Consider the following 20004-nt stretch of genomic DNA (forward strand, 5'->3'; position numbering starts at 1 on the left):
AGGCATATTATGGGGCAGAGTGGCATATAGGGAGGTATAAGGCATTTCAGGAGGCAGAGTGGCGTTAAGGGGGCATTTAATAGTGCACTCTGCCTCCTGAAATGCCTTATACCTCCCTATATGCCACTCTGCCCCATAATATGCCTTTTAACCCCCTAAATGCCAGAGTGGCATATAGGGGTATAAGGCATTTCTGGAGGCAGAGTGCTCTATATAATGCCTTTTAACTCCCTTAATGCCACTCTGCCTCCTGGAATGCCTTATACCTCCCTATATGCCACTCTGCCCCATAATATGCATTTTAACCCCCTAAATGCCAGAATGGGATATAGGGGTATAAGGCATTTCTGGAGGCAGAGTGGCACATAGGGGGTCAAAAGGCATACCATGGGGCACAGTGGCATATAGAGGGTTAAAAGGCATATCATGGGCCACAGTGCCATATTGGTGTGGCAAGCCTGGGGGCAGATGTGCGTAACTGGGGGACAGGTTGGAAAATACAATAGAAAATATAAAAGAAATAAAAACAAAAAAAAAATATTTTTCTCAATCATAGCTTTTATTAAAAAAAATAGTTTACATGAATTAACATTTACTGGTAAAACTTTTTTCCTTTAGGGTCGTCTTATATTCAGGCTTTTTCTTTTTTTCCTAAGTTAATATTCAGATTTTGGGGGGTCGTCTTATAATCAGGGTCGTCTTATAATCGAGCAAATACGGTATATTAAAGATGGAGACGAAACTTATTACAATGACATAGATAGGGGGAAGTCAGCTCACTCTTTTTCTTCCAATCTTCGACAATTTGCCACTGAAATTGCGCATGGGTTTGGCCCTTTGTTGTGTATTTTTCCCAGTACATTAATTAGGTTGGTTTTTAGTTTTTTTTTTGCATTTTTCTACAAAACAAACCAATTAAGTTGGAGATGCCGGGGATTGAACCCGGGGCCTCATACATGCAAAGCATGCGCTCTACCACTGAGCTACATCCCCTACTCTTGGTTTTTGTGGAGGGTCGGAAACCACTCTATGTATTTTTCCTCTCCAAGCAGCAGACACATGGCTCAGTATTTGCACTCAGCCCACCTCAACGCAGCATGGGGTCGCTATTGTAGTCTGTGGGGAGGATGGGAAACATGGCGGTTCCCTGACTTTTGGCTGAAACCTGCTGGAGATCAGATCCAGGTACACACTGGATCAAATCATAATTCACAAGATTATTATTACTATTTTTTTGTTCTTTCGTAGACAGATTTAAGAAGCTTGGCAATTTTTCCCCCTTCACTTATATTAAAGATGGAGACGAAACTTATTACAATGACATAGATAGGGGGAAGTCAGCTCACTCTTTTTCTTCCAATCTTTGACAATTTGCCACTGAAATTGCGCATGGGTTTGGCTCTTTGTTGTGTATGGAGACGAAACTCTTTGTTGTGTATTTTTCCCAGTACATTAACACGGCTGTTCCCTGACTTCTGGCTGAAACCTTCTGGAGATCAGATCCAGGTACACATACTGGCCATAGAGGTCTCTGTCCTGTAAGTCCTGACCCGACAGAGAGTAAAACACCCATAAACCCCCTTCCAAAATGCAGAAACACCAAATCTGTCCAAACTCCACAGTCTTTAGAGTCTCTTGTACTTGGGGAAAAGTGGCACTCTGTACAAAGGACCATAGTCTGTAGTAAGGAGGATGGCACTCAATTCTCACTCCCGGAGCCCGTTGCACCGAAGCTTCAGTGACAATTGGCTTTTTTCTGCATTAAAACTGTAACTCTTATTTTTTTTGGACTTCATTTTATGACTAAATCTACGCTGGAGATACCGGGGATTGAACCCGGGGCCTCACACATGCGAAGCGCGCGCTCTACCACTGAGCTACATCCCCACGACAGGACAGCTGGTGGACTGATGACATCACACACAGGTTGTTTATTCATTCTTGCCTCATTTCGGTTATCTAAATAAGGCAAGAAGTCGAAATGTATAGCTATAGCAGAGAAGAACAAAAATATTGCTCTTCTGCCTAAAAATCACTTTTTATTTATTCGTTCTTTAGGAGAGCTTCCAGTGCAGGCCTGGCTTTCCTGAATTCCCTTCCTGCTTTTGCTCGCTCTGCTGCCACTGGATCAAATCATAATTCACAAGATTATTATTACAATTTTTTTGTTCTTTCGTAGACAGATTTAAGAAGCTTGGCAATTTTTTCCCCTTCACTTATATTTAAGATGGAGACGAAACTTATTACAATGACATAGATAGGGGGAAGTCAGCTCACTCTTTTTCTTCCAATCTTCGACAATTTGCCACTGAAATTGCGCATGGGTTTGGCCCTTTGTTGTGTATTTTTCCCAGTACATTAATTAGGTTGTTTTTTAGTTTTTTTTTTGCATTTTTCTACAAAACAAACCAAGTAAGTTGGAGATGCCGGGGATTGAACCCGGGGCCTCATACATGCAAAGCATGCGCTCTACCACTGAGCTACATCCCCTACTCTTGGTTTTTGTGGAGGGTCGGAAACCACTCTATGTATTTTTCCTCTCCAAGCAGCAGACACATGGCTCAGTATTTGCACTCAGCCCACCTCAGCGCAGCAGGGGGTCGCTATTGTAGTCTGTGGGGAGGATGGGAAACATGGCGGTTCCCTGACTTTTGGCTGAAACCTGCTGGAGATCAGATCCAGGTACACACTGGATCAAATCATAATTCACAAGATTATTATTACTATTTTTTTGTTCTTTCGTAGACAGATTTAAGAAGCTTGGCAATTTTTCCCCCTTCACTTATATTAAAGATGGAGACGAAACTTATTACAATGACATAGATAGGGGGAAGTCAGCTCACTCTTTTTCTTCCAATCTTTGACAATTTGCCACTGAAATTGCACATGGGTTTGGCTCTTTGTTGTGTATGGAGACGAAACTCTTTGTTGTGTATTTTTCCCAGTACATTAACACGGCTGTTCCCTGACTTCTGGCTGAAACCTTCTGGAGATCAGATCCAGGTACACATACTGGCCATAGAGGTCTCTGTCCTGTAAGTCCTGACCCGACAGAGAGTAAAACACCCATAAACCCCCTTCCAAAATGCAGAAACACCAAATCTGTCCAAACTCCACAGTCTTTAGAGTCTCTTGTACTTGGGGAAAAGTGGCACTCTGTACAAAGGACCATAGTCTGTAGTAAGGAGGATGGCACTCAATTCTCACTCCCGGAGCCCGTTGCACCGAAGCTTCAGTGACAATTGGCTTTTTTCTGCATTAAAACTGTAACTCTTATTTTTTTTTACTTCATTTTATGACTAAAACTACGCTGGAGATACCGGGGATTGAACCCGGGGCCTCACACATGCGAAGCGTGCGCTCTACCACTGAGCTACATCCCCACGACAGGACAGCTGGTGGACTGATGACATCACACACAGGTTGTTTATTCATTCTTGCCTCATTTCGGTTATCTAAATAAGGCAAGAAGTCGAAATGTATAGCTATAGCAGAGAAGAACAAAAATATTGCTCTTCTGCCTAAAAATCACTTTTTATTTATTCGTTATTTAGGAGAGCTTCCAGTGCAGGCCTGGCTTTCCTGAATTCCCTTCCTGCTTTTGCTCGCTCTGCTGCCACTGGATCAAATCATAATTCACAAGATTATTATTACTATTTTTTTGTTCTTTCGAAGACAGATTTAAGAAGCTTGGCAATTTTTTCCCCTTCACTTATATTAAAGATGGAGACAAAACTTATTACAATGACATAGATAGGGGGAAGTCAGCTCACTCTTTTTCTTCCAATCTTCGACAATTTGCCACTGAAATTGCGCATGGGTTTGGCCCTTTGTTGTGTATTTTTCCCAGTACATTAATTAGGTTGTTTTTTAGTTTTTTTTTTGCATTTTTCTACAAAATAAACCAATTAAGTTGGAGATGCCGGGGATTGAACCCGGGGCCTCATACATGCAAAGCATGCGCTCTACCACTGAGCTACATCCCCTACTCTTGGTTTTTGTGGAGGGTCGGAAACCACTCTATGTATTTTTCCTCTCCAAGCAGCAGACACATGGCTCAGTATTTGCACTCAGCCCACCTCAACGCAGCAGGGGGTCGCTATTGTAGTCTGTGGGGAGGATGGGAAACATGGCGGTTCCCTGACTTTTGGCTGAAACCTGCTGGAGATCAGATCCAGGTACACACTGGATCAAATCATAATTCACAAGATTATTATTACTATTTTTTTGTTCTTTCGTAGACAGATTTAAGAAGCTTGGCAATTTTTCCCCCTTCACTTATATTAAAGATGGAGACGAAACTTATTACAATGACATAGATAGGGGGAAGTCAGCTCACTCTTTTTCTTCCAATCTTTGACAATTTGCCACTGAAATTGCGCATGGGTTTGGCTCTTTGTTGTGTATGGAGACGAAACTCTTTGTTGTGTATTTTTCCCAGTACATTAACACGGCTGTTCCCTGACTTCTGGCTGAAACCTTCTGGAGATCAGATCCAGGTACACATACTGGCCATAGAGGTCTCTGTCCTGTAAGTCCTGACCCGACAGAGAGTAAAACACCCATAAACCCCCTTCCAAAATGCAGAAACACCAAATCTGTCCAAACTCCACAGTCTTTAGAGTCTCTTGTACTTGGGGAAAAGTGGCACTCTGTACAAAGGACCATAGTCTGTAGTAAGGAGGATGGCACTCAATTCTCACTCCAGGAGCCCGTTGCACCGAAGCTTCAGTGACAATTGGCTTTTTTCTGCATTAAAACTAACTCTTATTTTTTTTTACTTCATTTTATGACTAAAACTACGCTGGAGATACCGGGGATTGAACCCGGGGCCTCACACATGCAAAGCGTGCGCTCTACCACTGAGCTACATCCCCACGACAGGACAGCTGGTGGACTGATGACATCACACACAGGTTGTTTATTCATTCTTGCCTCATTTCGGTTATCTAAATAAGGCAAGAAGTCGAAATGTATAGCTATAGCAGAGAAGAACAAAAATATTGCTCTTATGCCTAAAAATCACTTTTTATTTATTCGTTCTTTAGGAGAGCTTCCAGTGCAGGCCTGGCTTTCCTGAATTCCATTCCTGCTTTTGCTCGCTCTGCTGCCACTGGATCAAATCATAATTCACAAGATTATTATTACTATTTTTTTGTTCTTTCGTAGACAGATTTAAGAAGCTTGGCAATTTTTTCCCCTTCACTTACCGTATTTGCTCGATTATAAGACGAGGTTTTTTTCAGAGCAAATGCTCTGAAAAATACCCCTCGTCTTATAATCGGGGTCGTCTTCTAATCAGACCTCAAATAGAGGTCTGATTAGGAGACTAAGATCCAGATCCCCCGCACCGCTGCAGGGGACCTGGATCCTCCTGTCGTCGCCCCCCCCACACACACACACTTACTGGTGCTTCCGGAGGTGAAGTTGGCAGCGGGGGTTTGTATGCGTCCGTCGCAAATACCTTCCCCGACTGTCAGAGATCATTGTTCCAGAGTTCCTGATCTCTGACAGCCGGGGAAGGTATTTGCGACGGACGCATACAAACCCCCGCTGCCAACTCCACCTCCTTCCGGCTGCCGCGGAATGAGACGTCAACCCGCTGCCCCGGCAATACACCAGGAAATTGGAAGCACCGGTAAGTAAGTGTGTGTGTGTGTGTGTGTGTGTGTGTGTGTGTGTGTGTGTGTGTGTGTGTGTGTGTGTGTGTGTGTGTGTGTGTGTGTGTGGCATTTCTGGAATGCCTTACACCCCTATATGCCACTCTGGCACTTAGGGGGTTAAAAGGCATATTATGGGGCAGAGTGGCATATAGGGAGGTATAAGGCATTTCAGGAGGCAGAGTGGCGTTAAGGGGGCATTTAATAGTGCACTCTGCCTCCTGAAATGCCTTATACCTCCCTATATGCCACTCTGCCCCATAATATGCCTTTTAACCCCCTAAATGCCAGAGTGGCATATAGGGGTATAAGGCATTTCTGGAGGCAGAGTGCTCTATATAATGCCTTTTAACTCCCTTAATGCCACTCTGCCTCCTGGAATGCCTTATACCTCCCTATATGCCACTCTGCCCCATAATATGCATTTTAACCCCCTAAATGCCAGAATGGGATATAGGGGTATAAGGCATTTCTGGAGGCAGAGTGGCACATAGGGGGTCAAAAGGCATACCATGGGGCACAGTGGCATATAGAGGGTTAAAAGGCATATCATGGGCCACAGTGCCATATTGGTGTGGCAAGCCTGGGGGCAGATGTGCGTAACTGGGGGACAGGTTGGAAAATACAATAGAAAATATAAAAGAAATAAAAACAAAAAAAAAATATTTTTCTCAATCATAGCTTTTATTAAAAAAAATAGTTTACATGAATTAACATTTACTGGTAAAACTTTTTTCCTTTAGGGTCGTCTTATATTCAGGCTTTTTCTTTTTTTCCTAAGTTAATATTCAGATTTTGGGGGGTCGTCTTATAATCAGGGTCGTCTTATAATCGAGCAAATACGGTATATTAAAGATGGAGACGAAACTTATTACAATGACATAGATAGGGGGAAGTCAGCTCACTCTTTTTCTTCCAATCTTCGACAATTTGCCACTGAAATTGCGCATGGGTTTGGCCCTTTGTTGTGTATTTTTCCCAGTACATTAATTAGGTTGGTTTTTAGTTTTTTTTTTGCATTTTTCTACAAAACAAACCAATTAAGTTGGAGATGCCGGGGATTGAACCCGGGGCCTCATACATGCAAAGCATGCGCTCTACCACTGAGCTACATCCCCTACTCTTGGTTTTTGTGGAGGGTCGGAAACCACTCTATGTATTTTTCCTCTCCAAGCAGCAGACACATGGCTCAGTATTTGCACTCAGCCCACCTCAACGCAGCATGGGGTCGCTATTGTAGTCTGTGGGGAGGATGGGAAACATGGCGGTTCCCTGACTTTTGGCTGAAACCTGCTGGAGATCAGATCCAGGTACACACTGGATCAAATCATAATTCACAAGATTATTATTACTATTTTTTTGTTCTTTCGTAGACAGATTTAAGAAGCTTGGCAATTTTTCCCCCTTCACTTATATTAAAGATGGAGACGAAACTTATTACAATGACATAGATAGGGGGAAGTCAGCTCACTCTTTTTCTTCCAATCTTTGACAATTTGCCACTGAAATTGCGCATGGGTTTGGCTCTTTGTTGTGTATGGAGACGAAACTCTTTGTTGTGTATTTTTCCCAGTACATTAACACGGCTGTTCCCTGACTTCTGGCTGAAACCTTCTGGAGATCAGATCCAGGTACACATACTGGCCATAGAGGTCTCTGTCCTGTAAGTCCTGACCCGACAGAGAGTAAAACACCCATAAACCCCCTTCCAAAATGCAGAAACACCAAATCTGTCCAAACTCCACAGTCTTTAGAGTCTCTTGTAATTGGGGAAAAGTGGCACTCTGTACAAAGGACCATAGTCTGTAGTAAGGAGGATGGCACTCAATTCTCACTCCCGGAGCCCGTTGCACCGAAGCTTCAGTGACAATTGGCTTTTTTCTGCATTAAAACTGTAACTCTTATTTTTTTTTACTTCATTTTATGACTAAATCTACGCTGGAGATACCGGGGATTGAACCCGGGGCCTCACAAATGCGAAGCGCGCGCTCTACCACTGAGCTACATCCCCACGACAGGACAGCTGGTGGACTGATGACATCACACACAGGTTGTTTATTCATTCTTGCCTCATTTCGGTTATCTAAATAAGGCAAGAAGTCGAAATGTATAGCTATAGCAGAGAACAAAAATATTGCTCTTCTGCCTAAAAATCACTTTTTATTTATTCGTTCTTTAGGAGAGCTTCCAGTGCAGGCCTGGCTTTCCTGAATTCCCTTCCTGCTTTTGCTCGCTCTGCTGCCACTGGATCAAATCATAATTCACAAGATTATTATTACAATTTTTTTGTTCTTTCGTAGACAGATTTAAGAAGCTTGGCAATTTTTTCCCCTTCACTTATATTAAAGATGGAGACGAAACTTATTACAATGACATAGATAGGGGGAAGTCAGCTCACTCTTTTTCTTCCAATCTTCGACAATTTGCCACTGAAATTGCGCATGGGTTTGGCCCTTTGTTGTGTATTTTTCCCAGTACATTAATTAGGTTGTTTTTTAGTTTTTTTTTTGCATTTTTCTACAAAACAAACCAAGTAAGTTGGAGATGCCGGGGATTGAACCCGGGGCCTCATACATGCAAAGCATGCGCTCTACCACTGAGCTACATCCCCTACTCTTGGTTTTTGTGGAGGGTCGGAAACCACTCTATGTATTTTTCCTCTCCAAGCAGCAGACACATGTCTCAGTATTTGCACTCAGCCCACCTCAGCGCAGCAGGGGGTCGCTATTGTAGTCTGTGGGGAGGATGGGAAACATGGCGGTTCCCTGACTTTTGGCTGAAACCTGCTGGAGATCAGATCCAGGTACACACTGGATCAAATCATAATTCACAAGATTATTATTACTATTTTTTTGTTCTTTCGTAGACAGATTTAAGAAGCTTGGCAATTTTTCCCCCTTCACTTATATTAAAGATGGAGACGAAACTTATTACAATGACATAGATAGGGGGAAGTCAGCTCACTCTTTTTCTTCCAATCTTTGACAATTTGCCACTGAAATTGCACATGGGTTTGGCTCTTTGTTGTGTATGGAGACGAAACTCTTTGTTGTGTATTTTTCCCAGTACATTAACACGGCTGTTCCCTGACTTCTGGCTGAAACCTTCTGGAGATCAGATCCAGGTACACATACTGGCCATAGAGGTCTCTGTCCTGTAAGTCCTGACCCGACAGAGAGTAAAACACCCATAAACCCCCTTCCAAAATGCAGAAACACCAAATCTGTCCAAACTCCACAGTCTTTAGAGTCTCTTGTACTTGGGGAAAAGTGGCACTCTGTACAAAGGACCATAGTCTGTAGTAAGGAGGATGGCACTCAATTCTCACTCCCGGAGCCCGTTGCACCGAAGCTTCAGTGACAATTGGCTTTTTTCTGCATTAAAACTGTAACTCTTATTTTTTTTTACTTCATTTTATGACTAAAACTACGCTGGAGATACCGGGGATTGAACCCGGGGCCTCACACATGCGAAGCGTGCGCTCTACCACTGAGCTACATCCCCACGACAGGACAGCTGGTGGACTGATGACATCACACACAGGTTGTTTATTCATTCTTGCCTCATTTCGGTTATCTAAATAAGGCAAGAAGTCGAAATGTATAGCTATAGCAGAGAAGAACAAAAATATTGCTCTTCTGCCTAAAAATCACTTTTTATTTATTCGTTATTTAGGAGAGCTTCCAGTGCAGGCCTGGCTTTCCTGAATTCCCTTCCTGCTTTTGCTCGCTCTGCTGCCACTGGATCAAATCATAATTCACAAGATTATTATTACTATTTTTTTGTTCTTTCGAAGACAGATTTAAGAAGCTTGGCAATTTTTTCCCCTTCACTTATATTAAAGATGGAGACAAAACTTATTACAATGACATAGATAGGGGGAAGTCAGCTCACTCTTTTTCTTCCAATCTTCGACAATTTGCCACTGAAATTGCGCATGGGTTTGGCCCTTTGTTGTGTATTTTTCCCAGTACATTAATTAGGTTGTTTTTTAGTTTTTTTTTTGCATTTTTCTACAAAATAAACCAATTAAGTTGGAAATGCCGGGGATTGAACCCGGGGCCTCATACATGCAAAGCATGCGCTCTACCACTGAGCTACATCCCCTACTCTTGGTTTTTGTGGAGGGTCGGAAACCACTCTATGTATTTTTCCTCTCCAAGCAGCAGACACATGGCTCAGTATTTGCACTCAGCCCACCTCAACGCAGCAGGGGGTCGCTATTGTAGTCTGTGGGGAGGATGGGAAACATGGCGGTTCCCTGACTTTTGGCTGAAACCTGCTGGAGATCAGATCCAGGTACACACTGGATCAAATCATAATTCACAAGATTATTATTACTATTTTTTTGTTCTTTCGTAGACAGATTTAAGAAGCTTGGCAATTTTTCCCCCTTCACTTATATTAAAGATGGAGACGAAACTTATTACAATGACATAGATAGGGGGAAGTCAGCTCACTCTTTTTCTTCCAATCTTTGACAATTTGCCACTGAAATTGCGCATGGGTTTGGCTCTTTGTTGTGTATGGAGACGAAACTCTTTGTTGTGTATTTTTCCCAGTACATTAACACGGCTGTTCCCTGACTTCTGGCTGAAACCTTCTGGAGATCAGATCCAGGTACACATACTGGCCATAGAGGTCTCTGTCCTGTAAGTCCTGACCCGACAGAGAGTAAAACACCCATAAACCCCCTTCCAAAATGCAGAAACACCAAATCTGTCCAAACTCCACAGTCTTTAGAGTCTCTTGTACTTGGGGAAAAGTGGCACTCTGTACAAAGGACCATAGTCTGTAGTAAGAAGGATGGCACTCAATTCTCACTCCCGGAGCCCGTTGCACCGAAGCTTCAGTGACAATTGGCTTTTTTCTGCATTAAAACTGTAACTCTTATTTTTTTTTACTTCATTTTATGACTAAAACTACGCTGGAGATACCGGGGATTGAACCCGGGGCCTCACACATGCGAAGCGTGCGCTCTACCACTGAGCTACATCCCCACGACAGGACAGCTGGTGGACTGATGACATCACACACAGGTTGTTTATTCATTCTTGCCTCATTTCGGTTATCTAAATAAGGCAAGAAGTCGAAATGTATAGCTATAGCAGAGAAGAACAAAAATATTGCTCTTCTGCCTAAAAATCACTTTTTATTTATTCGTTATTTAGGAGAGCTTCCAGTGCAGGCCTGGCTTTCCTGAATTCCCTTCCTGCTTTTGCTCGCTCTGCTGCCACTGGATCAAATCATAATTCACAAGATTATTATTACTATTTTTTTGTTCTTTCGAAGACAGATTTAAGAAGCTTGGCAATTTTTTCCCCTTCACTTATATTAAAGATGGAGACAAAACTTATTACAATGACATAGATAGGGGGAAGTCAGCTCACTCTTTTTCTTCCAATCTTCGACAATTTGCCACTGAAATTGCGCATGGGTTTGGCCCTTTGTTGTGTATTTTTCCCAGTACATTAATTAGGTTGTTTTTTAGTTTTTTTTTTGCATTTTTCTACAAAATAAACCAATTAAGTTGGAGATGCCGGGGATTGAACCCGGGGCCTCATACATGCAAAGCATGCGCTCTACCACTGAGCTACATCCCCTACTCTTGGTTTTTGTGGAGGGTCGGAAACCACTCTATGTATTTTTCCTCTCCAAGCAGCAGACACATGGCTCAGTATTTGCACTCAGCCCACCTCAACGCAGCAGGGGGTCGCTATTGTAGTCTGTGGGGAGGATGGGAAACATGGCGGTTCCCTGACTTTTGGCTGAAACCTGCTGGAGATCAGATCCAGGTACACACTGGACCAAATCATAATTCACAAGATTATTATTACTATTTTTTTGTTCTTTCGTAGACAGATTTAAGAAGCTTGGCAATTTTTCCCCCTTCACTTATATTAAAGATGGAGACGAAACTTATTACAATGACATAGATAGGGGGAAGTCAGCTCACTCTTTTTCTTCCAATCTTTGACAATTTGCCACTGAAATTGCACATGGGTTTGGCTCTTTGTTGTGTATGGAGACGAAACTCTTTGTTGTGTATTTTTCCCAGTACATTAACACGGCTGTTCCCTGACTTCTGGCTGAAACCTTCTGGAGATCAGATCCAGGTACACATACTGGCCATAGAGGTCTCTGTCCTGTAAGTCCTGACCCGACAGAGAGTAAAACACCCATAAACCCCCTTCCAAAATGCAGAAACACCAAATCTGTCCAAACTCCACAGTCTTTAGAGTCTCTTGTACTTGGGGAAAAGTGGCACTCTGTACAAAGGACCATAGTCTGTAGTAAGGAGGATGGCACTCAATTCTCACTCCCGGAGCCCGTTGCACCGAAGCTTCAGTGACAATTGGCTTTTTTCTGCATTAAAACTGTAACTCTTATTTTTTTTTACTTCATTTTATGACTAAAACTACGCTGGAGATACCGGGGATTGAACCCGGGGCCTCACACATGCGAAGCGTGCGCTCTACCACTGAGCTACATCCCCACGACAGGACAGCTGGTGGACTGATGACATCACACACAGGTTGTTTATTCATTCTTGCCTCATTTCGGTTATCTAAATAAGGCAAGAAGTCGAAATGTATAGCTATAGCAGAGAAGAACAAAAATATTGCTCTTCTGCCTAAAAATCACTTTTTATTTATTCGTTATTTAGGAGAGCTTCCAGTGCAGGCCTGGCTTTCCTGAATTCCCTTCCTGCTTTTGCTCGCTCTGCTGCCACTGGATCAAATCATAATTCACAAGATTATTATTACTATTTTTTTGTTCTTTCGAAGACAGATTTAAGAAGCTTGGCAATTTTTTCCCCTTCACTTATATTAAAGATGGAGACAAAACTTATTACAATGACATAGATAGGGGGAAGTCAGCTCACTCTTTTTCTTCCAATCTTCGACAATTTGCCACTGAAATTGCGCATGGGTTTGGCCCTTTGTTGTGTATTTTTCCCAGTACATTAATTAGGTTGTTTTTTAGTTTTTTTTTTGCATTTTTCTACAAAATAAACCAATTAAGTTGGAGATGCCGGGGATTGAACCCGGGGCCTCATACATGCAAAGCATGCGCTCTACCACTGAGCTACATCCCCTACTCTTGGTTTTTGTGGAGGGTCGGAAACCACTCTATGTATTTTTCCTCTCCAAGCAGCAGACACATGGCTCAGTATTTGCACTCAGCCCACCTCAACGCAGCAGGGGGTCGCTATTGTAGTCTGTGGGGAGGATGGGAAACATGGCGGTTCCCTGACTTTTGGCTGAAACCTGCTGGAGATCAGATCCAGGTACACACTGGATCAAATCATAATTCACAAGATTATTATTACTATTTTTTTGTTCTTTCGTAGACAGATTTAAGAAGCTTGGCAATTTTTCCCCCTTCACTTATATTAAAGATGGAGACGAAACTTATTACAATGACATAGATAGGGGGAAGTCAGCTCACTCTTTTTCTTCCAATCTTTGACAATTTGCCACTGAAATTGCGCATGGGTTTGGCTCTTTGTTGTGTATGGAGACGAAACTCTTTGTTGTGTATTTTTCCCAGTACATTAACACGGCTGTTCCCTGACTTCTGGCTGAAACCTTCTGGAGATCAGATCCAGGTACACATACTGGCCATAGAGGTCTCTGTCCTGTAAGTCCTGACCCGACAGAGAGTAAAACACCCATAAACCCCCTTCCAAAATGCAGAAACACCAAATCTGTCCAAACTCCACAGTCTTTAGAGTCTCTTGTACTTGGGGAAAAGTGGCACTCTGTACAAAGGACCATAGTCTGTAGTAAGGAGGATGGCACTCAATTCTCACTCCAGGAGCCCGTTGCACCGAAGCTTCAGTGACAATTGGCTTTTTTCTGCATTAAAACTGTAACTCTTATTTTTTTTTACTTCATTTTATGACTAAAACTACGCTGGAGATACCGGGGATTGAACCCGGGGCCTCACACATGCAAAGCGTGCGCTCTACCACTGAGCTACATCCCCACGACAGGACAGCTGGTGGACTGATGACATCACACACAGGTTGTTTATTCATTCTTGCCTCATTTCGGTTATCTAAATAAGGCAAGAAGTCGAAATGTATAGCTATAGCAGAGAAGAACAAAAATATTGCTCTTATGCCTAAAAATCACTTTTTATTTATTCGTTCTTTAGGAGAGCTTCCAGTGCAGGCCTGGCTTTCCTGAATTCCATTCCTGCTTTTGCTCGCTCTGCTGCCACTGGATCAAATCATAATTCACAAGATTATTATTACTATTTTTTTGTTCTTTCGTAGACAGATTTAAGAAGCTTGGCAATTTTTTCCCCTTCACTTACCGTATTTGCTCGATTATAAGACGAGGTTTTTTTCAGAGCAAATGCTCTGAAAAATACCCCTCGTCTTATAATCGGGGTCGTCTTCTAATCAGACCTCAAATAGAGGTCTGATTAGGAGACTAAGATCCAGATCCCCCGCACCGCTGCAGGGGACCTGGATCCTCCTGTCGTCGCCCCCCCCACACACACACACTTACTGGTGCTTCCGGAGGTGAAGTTGGCAGCGGGGGTTTGTATGCGTCCGTCGCAAATACCTTCCCCGACTGTCAGAGATCATTGTTCCAGAGTTCCTGATCTCTGACAGCCGGGGAAGGTATTTGCGACGGACGCATACAAACCCCCGCTGCCAACTCCACCTCCTTCCGGCTGCCGCGGAATGAGACGTCAACCCGCTGCCCCGGCAATACACCAGGAAATTGGAAGCACCGGTAAGTAAGTGTGTGTGTGTGTGTGTGTGTGTGTGTGTGTGTGTGTGTGTGTGTGTGTGTGTGTGTGTGTGTGTGTGTGGCATTTCTGGAATGCCTTACACCCCTATATGCCACTCTGGCACTTAGGGGGTTAAAAGGCATATTATGGGGCAGAGTGGCATATAGGGAGGTATAAGGCATTTCAGGAGGCAGAGTGGCGTTAAGGGGGCATTTAATAGTGCACTCTGCCTCCTGAAATGCCTTATACCTCCCTATATGCCACTCTGCCCCATAATATGCCTTTTAACCCCCTAAATGCCAGAGTGGCATATAGGGGTATAAGGCATTTCTGGAGGCAGAGTGCTCTATATAATGCCTTTTAACTCCCTTAATGCCACTCTGCCTCCTGGAATGCCTTATACCTCCCTATATGCCACTCTGCCCCATAATATGCATTTTAACCCCCTAAATGCCAGAATGGGATATAGGGGTATAAGGCATTTCTGGAGGCAGAGTGGCACATAGGGGGTCAAAAGGCATACCATGGGGCACAGTGGCATATAGAGGGTTAAAAGGCATATCATGGGCCACAGTGCCATATTGGTGTGGCAAGCCTGGGGGCAGATGTGCGTAACTGGGGGACAGGTTGGAAAATACAATAGAAAATATAAAAGAAATAAAAACAAAAAAAAAATATTTTTCTCAATCATAGCTTTTATTAAAAAAAATAGTTTACATGAATTAACATTTACTGGTAAAACTTTTTTCCTTTAGGGTCGTCTTATATTCAGGCTTTTTCTTTTTTTCCTAAGTTAATATTCAGATTTTGGGGGGTCGTCTTATAATCAGGGTCGTCTTATAATCGAGCAAATACGGTATATTAAAGATGGAGACGAAACTTATTACAATGACATAGATAGGGGGAAGTCAGCTCACTCTTTTTCTTCCAATCTTCGACAATTTGCCACTGAAATTGCGCATGGGTTTGGCCCTTTGTTGTGTATTTTTCCCAGTACATTAATTAGGTTGGTTTTTAGTTTTTTTTTTGCATTTTTCTACAAAACAAACCAATTAAGTTGGAGATGCCGGGGATTGAACCCGGGGCCTCATACATGCAAAGCATGCGCTCTACCACTGAGCTACATCCCCTACTCTTGGTTTTTGTGGAGGGTCGGAAACCACTCTATGTATTTTTCCTCTCCAAGCAGCAGACACATGGCTCAGTATTTGCACTCAGCCCACCTCAACGCAGCATGGGGTCGCTATTGTAGTCTGTGGGGAGGATGGGAAACATGGCGGTTCCCTGACTTTTGGCTGAAACCTGCTGGAGATCAGATCCAGGTACACACTGGATCAAATCATAATTCACAAGATTATTATTACTATTTTTTTGTTCTTTCGTAGACAGATTTAAGAAGCTTGGCAATTTTTCCCCCTTCACTTATATTAAAGATGGAGACGAAACTTATTACAATGACATAGATAGGGGGAAGTCAGCTCACTCTTTTTCTTCCAATCTTTGACAATTTGCCACTGAAATTGCGCATGGGTTTGGCTCTTTGTTGTGTATGGAGACGAAACTCTTTGTTGTGTATTTTTCCCAGTACATTAACACGGCTGTTCCCTGACTTCTGGCTGAAACCTTCTGGAGATCAGATCCAGGTACACATACTGGCCATAGAGGTCTCTGTCCTGTAAGTCCTGACCCGACAGAGAGTAAAACACCCATAAACCCCCTTCCAAAATGCAGAAACACCAAATCTGTCCAAACTCCACAGTCTTTAGAGTCTCTTGTAATTGGGGAAAAGTGGCACTCTGTACAAAGGACCATAGTCTGTAGTAAGGAGGATGGCACTCAATTCTCACTCCCGGAGCCCGTTGCACCGAAGCTTCAGTGACAATTGGCTTTTTTCTGCATTAAAACTGTAACTCTTATTTTTTTTTACTTCATTTTATGACTAAATCTACGCTGGAGATACCGGGGATTGAACCCGGGGCCTCACAAATGCGAAGCGCGCGCTCTACCACTGAGCTACATCCCCACGACAGGACAACTGGTGGACTGATGACATCACACACAGGTTGTTTATTCATTCTTGCCTCATTTCGGTTATCTAAATAAGGCAAGAAGTCGAAATGTATAGCTATAGCAGAGAACAAAAATATTGCTCTTCTGCCTAAAAATCACTTTTTATTTATTCGTTCTTTAGGAGAGCTTCCAGTGCAGGCCTGGCTTTCCTGAATTCCCTTCCTGCTTTTGCTCGCTCTGCTGCCACTGGATCAAATCATAATTCACAAGATTATTATTACAATTTTTTTGTTCTTTCGTAGACAGATTTAAGAAGCTTGGCAATTTTTTCCCCTTCACTTATATTAAAGATGGAGACGAAACTTATTACAATGACATAGATAGGGGGAAGTCAGCTCACTCTTTTTCTTCCAATCTTCGACAATTTGCCACTGAAATTGCGCATGGGTTTGGCCCTTTGTTGTGTATTTTTCCCAGTACATTAATTAGGTTGTTTTTTAGTTTTTTTTTTGCATTTTTCTACAAAACAAACCAAGTAAGTTGGAGATGCCGGGGATTGAACCCGGGGCCTCATACATGCAAAGCATGCGCTCTACCACTGAGCTACATCCCCTACTCTTGGTTTTTGTGGAGGGTCGGAAACCACTCTATGTATTTTTCCTCTCCAAGCAGCAGACACATGTCTCAGTATTTGCACTCAGCCCACCTCAGCGCAGCAGGGGGTCGCTATTGTAGTCTGTGGGGAGGATGGGAAACATGGCGGTTCCCTGACTTTTGGCTGAAACCTGCTGGAGATCAGATCCAGGTACACACTGGATCAAATCATAATTCACAAGATTATTATTACTATTTTTTTGTTCTTTCGTAGACAGATTTAAGAAGCTTGGCAATTTTTCCCCCTTCACTTATATTAAAGATGGAGACGAAACTTATTACAATGACATAGATAGGGGGAAGTCAGCTCACTCTTTTTCTTCCAATCTTTGACAATTTGCCACTGAAATTGCACATGGGTTTGGCTCTTTGTTGTGTATGGAGACGAAACTCTTTGTTGTGTATTTTTCCCAGTACATTAACACGGCTGTTCCCTGACTTCTGGCTGAAACCTTCTGGAGATCAGATCCAGGTACACATACTGGCCATAGAGGTCTCTGTCCTGTAAGTCCTGACCCGACAGAGAGTAAAACACCCATAAACCCCCTTCCAAAATGCAGAAACACCAAATCTGTCCAAACTCCACAGTCTTTAGAGTCTCTTGTACTTGGGGAAAAGTGGCACTCTGTACAAAGGACCATAGTCTGTAGTAAGGAGGATGGCACTCAATTCTCACTCCCGGAGCCCGTTGCACCGAAGCTTCAGTGACAATTGGCTTTTTTCTGCATTAAAACTGTAACTCTTATTTTTTTTTACTTCATTTTATGACTAAAACTACGCTGGAGACACCGGGGATTGAACCCGGGGCCTCACACATGCGAAGCGTGCGCTCTACCACTGAGCTACATCCCCACGACAGGACAGCTGGTGGACTGATGACATCACACACAGGTTGTTTATTCATTCTTGCCTCATTTCGGTTATCTAAATAAGGCAAGAAGTCGAAATGTATAGCTATAGCAGAGAAGAACAAAAATATTGCTCTTCTGCCTAAAAATCACTTTTTATTTATTCGTTATTTAGGAGAGCTTCCAGTGCAGGCCTGGCTTTCCTGAATTCCCTTCCTGCTTTTGCTCGCTCTGCTGCCACTGGATCAAATCATAATTCACAAGATTATTATTACTATTTTTTTGTTCTTTCGAAGACAGATTTAAGAAGCTTGGCAATTTTTTCCCCTTCACTTATATTAAAGATGGAGACAAAACTTATTACAATGACATAGATAGGGGGAAGTCAGCTCACTCTTTTTCTTCCAATCTTCGACAATTTGCCACTGAAATTGCGCATGGGTTTGGCCCTTTGTTGTGTATTTTTCCCAGTACATTAATTAGGTTGGTTTTTAGTTTTTTTTTTGCATTTTTCTACAAAATAAACCAATTAAGTTGGAAATGCCGGGGATTGAACCCGGGGCCTCATACATGCAAAGCATGCGCTCTACCACTGAGCTACATCCCCTACTCTTGGTTTTTGTGGAGGGTCGGAAACCACTCTATGTATTTTTCCTCTCCAAGCAGCAGACACATGGCTCAGTATTTGCACTCAGCCCACCTCAACGCAGCAGGGGGTCGCTATTGTAGTCTGTGGGGAGGATGGGAAACATGGCGGTTCCCTGACTTTTGGCTGAAACCTGCTGGAGATCAGATCCAGGTACACACTGGATCAAATCATAATTCACAAGATTATTATTACTATTTTTTTGTTCTTTCGTAGACAGATTTAAGAAGCTTGGCAATTTTTCCCCCTTCACTTATATTAAAGATGGAGACGAAACTTATTACAATGACATAGATAGGGGGAAGTCAGCTCACTCTTTTTCTTCCAATCTTTGACAATTTGCCACTGAAATTGCGCATGGGTTTGGCTCTTTGTTGTGTATGGAGACGAAACTCTTTGTTGTGTATTTTTCCCAGTACATTAACACGGCTGTTCCCTGACTTCTGGCTGAAACCTTCTGGAGATCAGATCCAGGTACACATACTGGCCATAGAGGTCTCTGTCCTGAAAGTCCTGACCCGACAGAGAGTAAAACACCCATAAACCCCCTTCCAAAATGCAGAAACACCAAATCTGTCCAAACTCCACAGTCTTTAGAGTCTCTTGTACTTGGGGAAAAGTGGCACTCTGTACAAAGGACCATAGTCTGTAGTAAGGAGGATGGCACTCAATTCTCACTCCAGGAGCCCGTTGCACCGAAGCTTCAGTGACAATTGGCTTTTTTCTGCATTAAAACTGTAACTCTTATTTTTTTTTACTTCATTTTATGACTAAAACTACGCTGGAGATACCGGGGATTGAACCCGGGGCCTCACACATGCAAAGCGTGCGCTCTACCACTGAGCTACATCCCCACGACAGGACAGCTGGTGGACTGATGACATCACACACAGGTTGTTTATTCATTCTTGCCTCATTTCGGTTATCTAAATAAGGCAAGAAGTCGAAATGTATAGCTATAGCAGAGAAGAACAAAAATATTGCTCTTATGCCTAAAAATCACTTTTTATTTATTCGTTCTTTAGGAGAGCTTCCAGTGCAGGCCTGGCTTTCCTGAATTCCATTCCTGCTTTTGCTCGCTCTGCTGCCACTGGATCAAATCATAATTCACAAGATTATTATTACTATTTTTTTGTTCTTTCGTAGACAGATTTAAGAAGCTTGGCAATTTTTTCCCCTTCACTTACCGTATTTGCTCGATTATAAGACGAGGTTTTTTTCAGAGCAAATGCTCTGAAAAATACCCCTCGTCTTATAATCGGGGTCGTCTTCTAATCAGACCTCAAATAGAGGTCTGATTAGGAGACTAAGATCCAGATCCCCCGCACCGCTGCAGGGGACCTGGATCCTCCTGTCGTCGCCCCCCCCACACACACACACTTACTGGTGCTTCCGGAGGTGAAGTTGGCAGCGGGGGTTTGTATGCGTCCGTCGC

At 42.9% G+C, this 20004-nt stretch overlaps 22 non-coding genes across 22 annotated transcripts; all 22 read right to left on the reverse strand.

Moving 5' to 3' along the window:
- Positions 1 to 921: 921 nt before the first annotated feature.
- Positions 922 to 993, reverse strand: TRNAA-UGC (transfer RNA alanine (anticodon UGC)). The gene has a single exon. It is a non-coding gene; the product is annotated as a tRNA-Ala (tRNA).
- An 822-nt stretch (positions 994 to 1815) lies between these two features.
- On the reverse strand, positions 1816 to 1887 carry TRNAA-CGC (transfer RNA alanine (anticodon CGC)). Its single transcript has one exon. It is a non-coding gene; the product is annotated as a tRNA-Ala (tRNA).
- A 531-nt stretch (positions 1888 to 2418) lies between these two features.
- On the reverse strand, positions 2419 to 2490 carry TRNAA-UGC (transfer RNA alanine (anticodon UGC)). The gene has a single exon. It is a non-coding gene; the product is annotated as a tRNA-Ala (tRNA).
- An 821-nt stretch (positions 2491 to 3311) lies between these two features.
- TRNAA-CGC (transfer RNA alanine (anticodon CGC)) lies at positions 3312 to 3383 on the reverse strand. Its single transcript has one exon. It is a non-coding gene; the product is annotated as a tRNA-Ala (tRNA).
- Positions 3384 to 3914: 531 nt separating this feature from the next.
- TRNAA-UGC (transfer RNA alanine (anticodon UGC)) lies at positions 3915 to 3986 on the reverse strand. The gene has a single exon. It is a non-coding gene; the product is annotated as a tRNA-Ala (tRNA).
- Positions 3987 to 4805: 819 nt separating this feature from the next.
- TRNAA-UGC (transfer RNA alanine (anticodon UGC)) lies at positions 4806 to 4877 on the reverse strand. The gene has a single exon. It is a non-coding gene; the product is annotated as a tRNA-Ala (tRNA).
- A 1829-nt stretch (positions 4878 to 6706) lies between these two features.
- Positions 6707 to 6778, reverse strand: TRNAA-UGC (transfer RNA alanine (anticodon UGC)). The gene has a single exon. It is a non-coding gene; the product is annotated as a tRNA-Ala (tRNA).
- An 821-nt stretch (positions 6779 to 7599) lies between these two features.
- Positions 7600 to 7671, reverse strand: TRNAA-CGC (transfer RNA alanine (anticodon CGC)). The gene has a single exon. It is a non-coding gene; the product is annotated as a tRNA-Ala (tRNA).
- Positions 7672 to 8199: 528 nt separating this feature from the next.
- TRNAA-UGC (transfer RNA alanine (anticodon UGC)) lies at positions 8200 to 8271 on the reverse strand. Its single transcript has one exon. It is a non-coding gene; the product is annotated as a tRNA-Ala (tRNA).
- An 821-nt stretch (positions 8272 to 9092) lies between these two features.
- On the reverse strand, positions 9093 to 9164 carry TRNAA-CGC (transfer RNA alanine (anticodon CGC)). Its single transcript has one exon. It is a non-coding gene; the product is annotated as a tRNA-Ala (tRNA).
- A 531-nt stretch (positions 9165 to 9695) lies between these two features.
- TRNAA-UGC (transfer RNA alanine (anticodon UGC)) lies at positions 9696 to 9767 on the reverse strand. The gene has a single exon. It is a non-coding gene; the product is annotated as a tRNA-Ala (tRNA).
- Positions 9768 to 10588: 821 nt separating this feature from the next.
- TRNAA-CGC (transfer RNA alanine (anticodon CGC)) lies at positions 10589 to 10660 on the reverse strand. The gene has a single exon. It is a non-coding gene; the product is annotated as a tRNA-Ala (tRNA).
- A 531-nt stretch (positions 10661 to 11191) lies between these two features.
- TRNAA-UGC (transfer RNA alanine (anticodon UGC)) lies at positions 11192 to 11263 on the reverse strand. Its single transcript has one exon. It is a non-coding gene; the product is annotated as a tRNA-Ala (tRNA).
- Positions 11264 to 12084: 821 nt separating this feature from the next.
- On the reverse strand, positions 12085 to 12156 carry TRNAA-CGC (transfer RNA alanine (anticodon CGC)). Its single transcript has one exon. It is a non-coding gene; the product is annotated as a tRNA-Ala (tRNA).
- Positions 12157 to 12687: 531 nt separating this feature from the next.
- On the reverse strand, positions 12688 to 12759 carry TRNAA-UGC (transfer RNA alanine (anticodon UGC)). The gene has a single exon. It is a non-coding gene; the product is annotated as a tRNA-Ala (tRNA).
- Positions 12760 to 13580: 821 nt separating this feature from the next.
- On the reverse strand, positions 13581 to 13652 carry TRNAA-UGC (transfer RNA alanine (anticodon UGC)). Its single transcript has one exon. It is a non-coding gene; the product is annotated as a tRNA-Ala (tRNA).
- Positions 13653 to 15469: 1817 nt separating this feature from the next.
- TRNAA-UGC (transfer RNA alanine (anticodon UGC)) lies at positions 15470 to 15541 on the reverse strand. Its single transcript has one exon. It is a non-coding gene; the product is annotated as a tRNA-Ala (tRNA).
- Positions 15542 to 16362: 821 nt separating this feature from the next.
- On the reverse strand, positions 16363 to 16434 carry TRNAA-CGC (transfer RNA alanine (anticodon CGC)). Its single transcript has one exon. It is a non-coding gene; the product is annotated as a tRNA-Ala (tRNA).
- Positions 16435 to 16962: 528 nt separating this feature from the next.
- TRNAA-UGC (transfer RNA alanine (anticodon UGC)) lies at positions 16963 to 17034 on the reverse strand. Its single transcript has one exon. It is a non-coding gene; the product is annotated as a tRNA-Ala (tRNA).
- An 821-nt stretch (positions 17035 to 17855) lies between these two features.
- On the reverse strand, positions 17856 to 17927 carry TRNAA-CGC (transfer RNA alanine (anticodon CGC)). The gene has a single exon. It is a non-coding gene; the product is annotated as a tRNA-Ala (tRNA).
- Positions 17928 to 18458: 531 nt separating this feature from the next.
- TRNAA-UGC (transfer RNA alanine (anticodon UGC)) lies at positions 18459 to 18530 on the reverse strand. Its single transcript has one exon. It is a non-coding gene; the product is annotated as a tRNA-Ala (tRNA).
- Positions 18531 to 19351: 821 nt separating this feature from the next.
- On the reverse strand, positions 19352 to 19423 carry TRNAA-UGC (transfer RNA alanine (anticodon UGC)). The gene has a single exon. It is a non-coding gene; the product is annotated as a tRNA-Ala (tRNA).
- Positions 19424 to 20004: the final 581 nt, after the last annotated feature.

This window comes from Spea bombifrons, chromosome 3 (assembly GCF_027358695.1).
Source record: "Spea bombifrons isolate aSpeBom1 chromosome 3, aSpeBom1.2.pri, whole genome shotgun sequence".
NCBI lineage: Eukaryota > Metazoa > Chordata > Amphibia > Anura > Pelobatidae > Spea > Spea bombifrons.